Source organism: Rhamphochromis sp. 'chilingali', assembly GCF_963969265.1.
Source record: "Rhamphochromis sp. 'chilingali' genome assembly, chromosome: 20".
In the NCBI taxonomy this organism is placed as follows: Eukaryota; Metazoa; Chordata; class Actinopteri; order Cichliformes; family Cichlidae; genus Rhamphochromis; species Rhamphochromis sp. 'chilingali'.
Genome location: NC_137947.1, coordinates 30,972,466 through 30,981,271, shown reverse-complemented (window position 1 = coordinate 30,981,271; position 8,806 = coordinate 30,972,466). Strand labels below are relative to the sequence as shown.

The window sequence follows — 8,806 nt, the reverse complement described above, 5'->3', positions numbered from 1 at the left end:
TTTTAGAAATGGTCTAATTTTCAAAATAAATGTAGAAATTTGCCAAGAACGTCCCAACTTTCCCAAAAATGCTCCATCTTTCCAAGATTTCTTTTACCCAACCTTCAACAAAAATGTTGACATAGTCCTACCTTTTCCCTCTTTTTTATCCTTGCTTTTCCAACTTTGTAAAAAATACAGTTTCAAGAAAGTTACCAAAGAAATATCGTCTCCTTCCAAGATTATTTTAGAAAGTAAGACATTTAGCTTTTTAGCAGATCTTACATCCTCTGTCACACCAACCCTCAGCAAGCCTTCAATCTTTGCCTTCTGCCAACAGCAGCAGTCGTTAACCTGGCTCTCTGCCGATCCTGCATAGAAATCTCATTCTTGATGGTCTGTATATTTGATGCCTTTCCTGATGCAACCCTCCCTGTTTGGGACCATCACTAGGAGCAAGCTGGCTGGTGCACCCCACCCCCGACGAACAGGTGATGGTGCTTTCTAAACTTGTTCTTCTTTCCCAGGCAGCCACCCCTTGAAACCCTTACAAAAACACAGCCACTTGCTTGGATTTACAAAAGAAAATGTACCAAATCTCCATAATATTGACTTTGAACCTTCCTGGTTTCTCAAATGTACTTTGTGGCTTTACCAAAATGTTCCAGCTTTTTAAATCGTTCTAGCTTTATTTTGAAAAGTGTCCAGATTTTCTAAAATGTGTCTTCACTTTCTAAACTTTTCTAGAAACCTCCCCCAAATCTCCTCTCCAACACTATCACTTCACTTTTTAAGCAGTGCTCATTTTCATGAAGCATGCCAAGTATTCAGAGGACTGTCTGTCTTTCTAGAGTTCAGTCTTCTTTTGTCTTTCACAACCTTGAACTCTGTTTCTAATTCTTTTATGAACATATTTTACAATCAGTTTCTCCTGAAGTGTCACTCTGAAAAACTCTGTAATTGTCTTGTTTCACTGAAGCTGCAGCCATACAGTATAAAACTGCAGGCCTCCCTCTGTCTGTTTCTCTCATGTAGACCCCGGAGGAGCTCACTGACCCCAGCGGTTGACCAGCCGGCAGTCTGGGGCGGCTTCCAGCCGTACGGTTGACTGGAGGCCTGAACCCGCCACACTGCTGGGCTCTAATCCTGTTAAGGAGGAAAGAGACAATTACTCTGCTCTGGTATGGTTCACCGATCAGATCCGCTCCTGCAGAGCTCACAGAGCAAAAACAGTCACCTCCACCGCGTCAAGTCCACCGACCAAACGCCCTCGCTGTTCACCTCGACATGTGCCGTCCACGAATCGCCGTTACATTAACGTCAGCTGGTTTTAACTGTACATGATCTGTAAACATGGCTAACGTTCATGTGGATGACTAAATTTTGGAAAAGACTCAGCAAAGTATTCTGGTAATGTTGGAAATCCCCCAAATAAGGTTCCTCTTTTAATGATCTTGAAAAGGTTTTTTAGTGGTTCGTTGTGTTTTTAGTTGAGCTGCTCTTTGGAAGGGTTATATGTAGGTTTAAAAATCAACAGAAGTCACAGATATGTGCAAAATGCTTTTATTCTCACTGTGTGGTCAAGTTCAACCTACAAAACTCCAGCAACTTTAGCATGCAAGCCTTTACCAACGAGTAAAACAAGGACAGGCTCTTTTTGTAGTTTTCAACATGCAAACTTTAATCTGATGTTTAGTCACTATCTGGACCTCCACAATAAGAATCAATACTTATACAAGGCTTGAGAAGTGCCCCTGGTGCCATTTGAAGTGTTAGCAGACAAAGGAGACTTAACCAAATCGAAACTTCTGGGATTTCTATATTATAGGACACTTAATATCCTGAGGACACCGTTTCCTGCTTGGTTGTAAGCATTACCTTTCAAGAAGTGTTTCCCAACATTTCCAAATTTTCCAAAAATATAATTCTACAAATTAGCAAATCTCTCCAATCCTGTTCCTCACCTTTCAAAGTAAATACCAGCACTCTAAACTTGACACAACCGCCTTACAATATTCTCTCCGGTGTTTCGACATGCCTCACCCTTCTAGAAATGTTCTTGCTTTTCAAAGCACTGTACATGCCAGTCTTCCAAGAATATTCTTTATTTTGAACATGTTACAAATCTCTATAAATCCCTGTCAAGATTCCCTGACTTTGAAACCTGTCCAAATTTCACAAACAGACCAATGCAAAATGTTCTGATGTTCTATAAAGTACCTTTTCAGAAAAGAAGAAAAATGTTTGTTTTTAAACTCATCAGAAACTTTAAACAAATCTTCCAATGTTGCCTCTATTCAAAAAACCCTAATAGTTCCAGAAATGCTTAGAGATTTATACCAATTTTAAAAAAAATCTCCAACCTCGTTTTGATAGTTGTCTTTATAGATACTTTATAAAGACGTTGCCCATCGCCTGTTGGGTAACCGTTGGGTTATGCTTCTTACAACAACTCTCTCCACCTGTGGTGAAGCTGGAATATTGCACAAAGTAATGTATGAATCTTAAAACATGATCAACACCACTAATGCTACAGCACCAGTGCTACGCAACAGCCTCAGACTCACACTGCCATATGGTAGGTATGCAGACGGAACTATCCAGAAAGATCAGTGCTGTTTTTGTAGAAGGCTGTAAACATGCTTATTCTTGGACCTTCAACCTGAGAGAGCGTGGAAAGTTTGGAGCTTTGAGCCACCCTCAGGAGGCCGGTCACCAGGACTCATCTCACAACACACATATGCACTCATTAAACAAACATGCCCTTACAGTCACAGACGTTAACCACGCAGATCACAAACATGCTTTAAACGGAAAAAAGGGTGGGTGCATGCTTTTTTTGGAGACAGACCCAGGGTGGAGCTTAGAGACACAAATGCTGCTAATCACCACTTGTCACAACTCTGACTTTGGTTTCAAGAGTTGCGTGTCGCTGCATCTATCTCCGTGATCCCGGGTGATCTCCTCGTCTCGGCTTCAAAGCGCCGCTTCCACGCTGTCTTGGCTGCGTCATCCAGGCGTGCAGGGCGTTCACTTGTTCTACTTGTGATTGTCTTGTTAAGAAAAGCAGCTGAGGGGCTGTTTGCGTGTTCAGTAGCACGGGAGCGTAGTAATGGGTGGGTTTGTGTTTCATGCTTAATGCTACTTGACCTGCTTTCTTCTAAATCCCGGAAACATCGCTTCTGTTGTCGGCTTAACAGTTTATAGTTACATCTATAATAATTAGGTTTTTCAGTATCTTCTGAATAACAAACCCAGTCTTCTAAGTGTTCCCAGTTAGGCTCGATAACATGAAGCGGTTGGATGTGTTTGGGGTGAACAGCGGACACGTAGATGATCTTTAAGAAACAAAGACTTATGGTTTTTATTAAATGAATTAACACCTTGTTTCTCTTTTAAACAGGTCCACTGTCTTTCTTTCTATGGTAGACTGGCAGAGGAAGGAAAACAGTCACATATTTAGGTGTAGATCTACTAAAATAAGCCATATAAGTCTAATAAAAACTGCTGTAATGCATATTTCAGGATGTGTAGCTTGAACATGCTGCGTCATCCAATAAACTATTGAATACTACAGACTATTAAAGTTTCACTGTGTGTTTATGGTCATGGATCCACGTGGTGAAAGCATCACTTTTCTTTTTAGCTGTAAAGATGAACTCATTTTATTCTTCACTGATTAAGACTCAGCTCATCGTGGGCTAAATTATATTTAGCAAACCAAAGTTCAAATGAAGGAAGAGAGAAGAAGCCAGGATGAGAAAACCTCCAGGATCTGAGCGTTTTGATGGGTGAGCAGTTTGCGTTTTGTTTGAGGACTGAAACATTGTTACCACCTGCATTATGAAGCTGTATAAACTCAAGCTGTAGTATTTGTGTCGCTGGTCCAGTTGAAACTGTTACGATTACTTTAGCACCACTGGATCTGTTTGGGCTTGTGGTAGTCTGCTCTAAGAGGATCATGAGCATTTATAGCATAAGCTTGGATAATGTGACGCGTCCATTCCTTTGACCTCTGACCCTGGTTGTTGTCCATGGTGCTGATCAAAAGCTTTAGTTCTTTGTTTTGTTGTTTTAAGTTGAAGAATTAGGTAGTAGGGGCAAAACCCTCAAATTTTCCAGAATTCTGGAAGAACATGGATGTTTGAAACACTCAGGGCCACTGTTGAAGATGTGGTGCGAGCTTTGCTGATTGGCTGGGAGAAATCCTTGTCATCCTACAGCCTCACAGAGGGGATAGGGAGGTTAACTATGATGTCCACTGAAGTTACTGTATACAGTTCCTCGCTAACTTGAAACCTTCACATAGGAGGGAACATGCACTGTTGAACTTTCTCTCTTGACCACACACACACACACACACACACACACACACACACACACACACACACACACACACACACACACACACACACACACACACACACACACACACACACACACACACACACACACACTTACTCTGGTGTCATTTTCACATAATTACTGTGATTTAAAGATGCAGCCGATGCTGCCGCAGGTTTGTCCGAGTGTGAGAGTGTGTGGTTTATGAGCCGGCTGAAGAATCTTACAGAGAGAAAGAGACAGCAGTAGGTGAACGGCACCCTGGTGCACATTGTGCGAGTGATTGACAGCTGTAGGAACCCAACTGGAAATAAATCACTAACCGTGGGGTACCGCCCTCCTCCCCATTCCTGTCTGGACCGCTTTTGACAGACAGCCTGTCAATCAAACTTTGGTTGTGTTGCAGTCTCGGGCTAAAGCATCGTCCTTTAGGCTTTTTTTAAATGGATGCACGTGGTTGCACACATACAAGCACACACACATACAGCTCCCTCTCCAAGTAGCTCAATGCTAAACAAATTAGCAGATAGTAGTCATATTTCTCATTCAGAACGCGCTGGTTGTCCCCGAGCAGCCCATTAATCATACTGAATGACGGGGTGGCCCATGATGAAAGCTACCTGACACACACACACACACACACACACACACACACACACACACACACACACACACACACACACACACACACACACACACACACACACACACACACATTCACTCTAACTTCTGTCCACCCTCTTTCTTCTCTCCTCTCTTTCTTTCTGTCTTCTCCTCTTTCTCTGCTCTCTTTCTTCCAGGGTTTTTGTTTTCTCAAGCCCCTCCACCTTCCTCACCCCTCCGCCTCCCATAAGAAGAAAAGAAACGAGAGAAAGACAGAAGCTCGGGGGGAAGGAAGGAATGCATTGACCGAGCGTATGATTGACCCCTTCGGTGGATCCCTGCATGTGTCAGCAGAGCTGATGTGAAAAGAAACCAACTGAGAGAAGCTGAAGAAGCTGCGGCGCTGCTTGTTTTTCTTTCTCTTACCTGAACTGAAAGTTGACCCGGTCGTCTGTCTGTTGAGTGAGATTCGTGACCCGATCAGACGCGTTTAAACCCCCACGAAGCCCCTCAGTGAGAAAGTGCACTTTGTACTTTGTGCTTTGGGGAGCTTGGGTTCTCTCTTTCTTCTTATGGCTCTCTCTTGGGGATCTTTTATTTTTATTGTTGATAGAAATCCTTTGTGCCAATAAAGTTGCCGGGCTTTCCTGGAGTCTGAATATTTGTAGATGCTCTGCAAAAATAGCTTCAAAGGGAAACTTGCTGACTCCGGTGAATAAACTCAACAGGAAAATAAGGCAATAACTAGATTTTCCAGGGAGAAAGAGTCTGTATGTGCACTAAAATAAAGTCATATTTGCACCACAAACTCGAGCAGCAAAGTCTCACAGCAGTTCATGAACCTCGACTTTAACAAGTTGTTTTTACAGTTTCTGCACTTTCCTTAAGATAAATTTCTCTGGTTTCTTCATGTGCGGTGTGATCTAAGCTGTGTGTCTGTGCAACAAATTCATATTTTCAGTTTTTAAAAGAAGGAAAATTTGGACTTTGGATCCACACATCACAGCTTTTTACACTTTGTGTTATTTTGCTTAGTTCTGTGTTAGTAATTAAAAACACCTTAATGTAATAATTTCAGGTCAATGTTAATAAAAACTATTTCTGATTATTAAGTATGAAAAAATATGATTTGGACTAAAGTCCAAAGTCAGAAGAAAACATCGAACAATCGATGGTTTTATGTGCGTATTAAAAATGTCTTTAATGAAAAGAGGCTGTAAATTATTAACATTTTAATACGTTTTCAAATGTAAGTGTAAATTAATGCAATTATTACATGTTTGCATTTTTTACAGTGATGACCTGAGTGAAAAAAATGAACTGAAGCAATAAAAAAACAAGATTTATGTGCATTAAAATAATATTTAAAGTTGTTTTTGTAAAGACTTTTATACCAACAGCAATAAACGGCCACTCGTCCTCAGTTCACCCTCTGACATCATCATAATAATAATAATAATAATAATAATAATAATAATAATTATTATTATTATTATTATTATGACTGTCTGTCTGGTCTCAGGTGTACCGAGTCATGTCCACATACAAGAAACTCATATTTCTCACTTGTAAGTAAACGTTGGGATGTAGTGTCATTTGTGTCCATCCATCCATCCATCCATCCATCTTCATCCGCTTTATCCGGGGCCGGGTTGCGGGGGCAGCAGCCTAAGCAAAGAGGCATTTGTGTCATTTTTTAAAATACATTATTACTCAAAAACACACATCTGCTTAGATTTAGGCTTTAAAGCTCCCAGGTTTATAATTATAAATTGGTATAAATCTCATCAAAATATATTTCCTGCAGAAATTCGTACTTGTGCTGTCTGTTAGAGAAAACATGGAAAATTGTGCCCATGAACATGAGTAATACATAAATCCTGCATCAGACTAAACACATGCTAAACACAAACAAACAAACAAAACAAATTATGATAATTCATGTCCGTGAACATGAAAAAGTAGACTGCTTTTTTGTGACTATTTCATGTTCTGCTATAAGACCTGTGAGCGGCGCTATGCTAGGTCAATGTCAGCAATAGCAGACATGTCCATGCACTCCCTGTTTTCCATTTCACTCTGTGGATTTTAGAATCCGTGGATGGGGGGCTCAGGATTTGTGACCCCTTCTTTAGAAGTTCAGGGTAGAAAACAGACGACCTTTAAACAGCGTCCCAGTGTTTGGAGGGTTTCAGAAGTCCTCCGGTCTCGGGAAAAAGAAGAGCTTCAGCGGAGGGTAGGTGTCAGTGGATCGGCGCATGGATGCAGCAGACGGATTTAAGGATTCATGCAGGCGAGAGAGGCGGATTTAAGAGGATGATGGCTGATGCTGATCGGGCTGGAAGGAAGACACAAGTTGTGTCTGACTGCAGCAGAATCCATTGAGCAGAAGGTCAGGAGGAGTTTTCTTTTGGCTTCACCTCTGACCTCTCCCTCCTCAGACAGCTGACCCCACACCGAAGGCCTGGGCAAACAAAAACGGCCGCTCAGCACTGTAGCTGTTTGGAAACGTGAGCTCTCCAAGTGTGAAGGAACCCGATGAACGCTGCTTTTCATTGTTTGGCTTTTTGCCGATTTTTGATCTTTTACTCTCATTTTTCCTTCTGTTTAGCTTCTTTTGCTCCTTTAGTTCTTTGCTGCAGTTTAATTCTCCTGCAGCTTGCTCCCTCTCCGTGTGACTGATTTCCCACCACTATACCTAATGTCTTTTTTAACTTTGCCTGACAGACGATTCATCAACCTGATTCTTAATCACGTTACAGCAGAGTGGAGCCAGAGGTGAGCAGAGCAGAGTGGAGACTCCTGCCAAATATTTGATTTAATGGAGGCTTTTATCCCGACACCTTACAGTCCCATGAGTGCATGCATACCAGCTACGGTGGCCCCGGTGGGACATTAACCCTTTAATTCTTATGTTACTCTTCTGTTTTGCCCACTGTTTAACCCCATTACTCTGAAACCGACTCGTCTGTGCTTCTGTTTCATTTTCAGGGAGTTGGATTTGAAGTTTCCATAAACTGGGATAACAGAGAGTATAATGCTGCCATAGAGCGAGTCAGGTGAGGCATCCACCCAGTTTGTTCTGCTCTCCAAAGTCAGGTACCAGTTCTTCTTCAAATTAGTGTTTTCTATCTCTTCCTGGAGGTTCCCATACAGCCCTGGCTCAAGTTCCTCTCTGCTGCAAGGGGAGGCACCCAGGAGACCTGAACCACCTCGGAGGTGTTTTTTGACCTAAAGGTGCAGTGGCGGCTGATTTTCTAAACGCCAGTTCTTCTGTGCTGTTTGTGGAACGTCGGGTTTTGCTGATGTAACGTCTGTAATGTAATGTTTGCACCTGTGGATGCTGATCCAGAGAGAGAGAGCCTGCACATGATGCTGGTGGAGGTATCTGTCAGCCACAAACACATCTCTGCCATCCATCACCCACAACATGTTTTCCAGTAAATTAGGAGTCTCTAAGGGTTCTTACTTTCTCATTAAATCAGCTTTTCTTGAGCTGGCCAAACTTCCTTCCTCCTCTTCTTTCATAGTGATGCCAACCCTCCCTCACCTAGCAGGGGAGAGCGCACACACATTCAAACACACACTCACGGCTTCCTTCTCCAATACAATTACCATGGAGGGGATTAAGGCGGGGCAGCTCCCCGTGTGTTTTGCTCTCTCATTGTTCTCGCCGTTTCCCTGCAGCTCATCTCATCTGTTTGTGTCAGTCTGAGCAGGGCTGGTGCTCCGTCCTACCTGACACCAGTTCATACAGTTAATCCAACTATCCAATTCATGTATTGATGGGACATCAGTCTGCTCCTGATGGAGGCTGTTTGATGATTAAAGTACACCTTTAAGTTTATCTGCATGCATTCCTAGATTTTGGGGTGGCTGT

General features: G+C 42.3%; 1 long non-coding RNA gene across 1 annotated transcript; it reads left to right on the top strand.

Annotated features, from left to right (window-relative positions):
- The first annotated feature begins 7,227 nt into the window (after positions 1–7,227).
- On the top strand, positions 7,228–8,553 carry LOC308388233. The gene is made up of 4 exons (XR_013970067.1): positions 7,228–7,318; positions 7,654–7,813; positions 7,918–7,985; positions 8,071–8,553. It is a non-coding gene; the product is annotated as an uncharacterized lncRNA (long non-coding RNA).
- Positions 8,554–8,806: the final 253 nt, after the last annotated feature.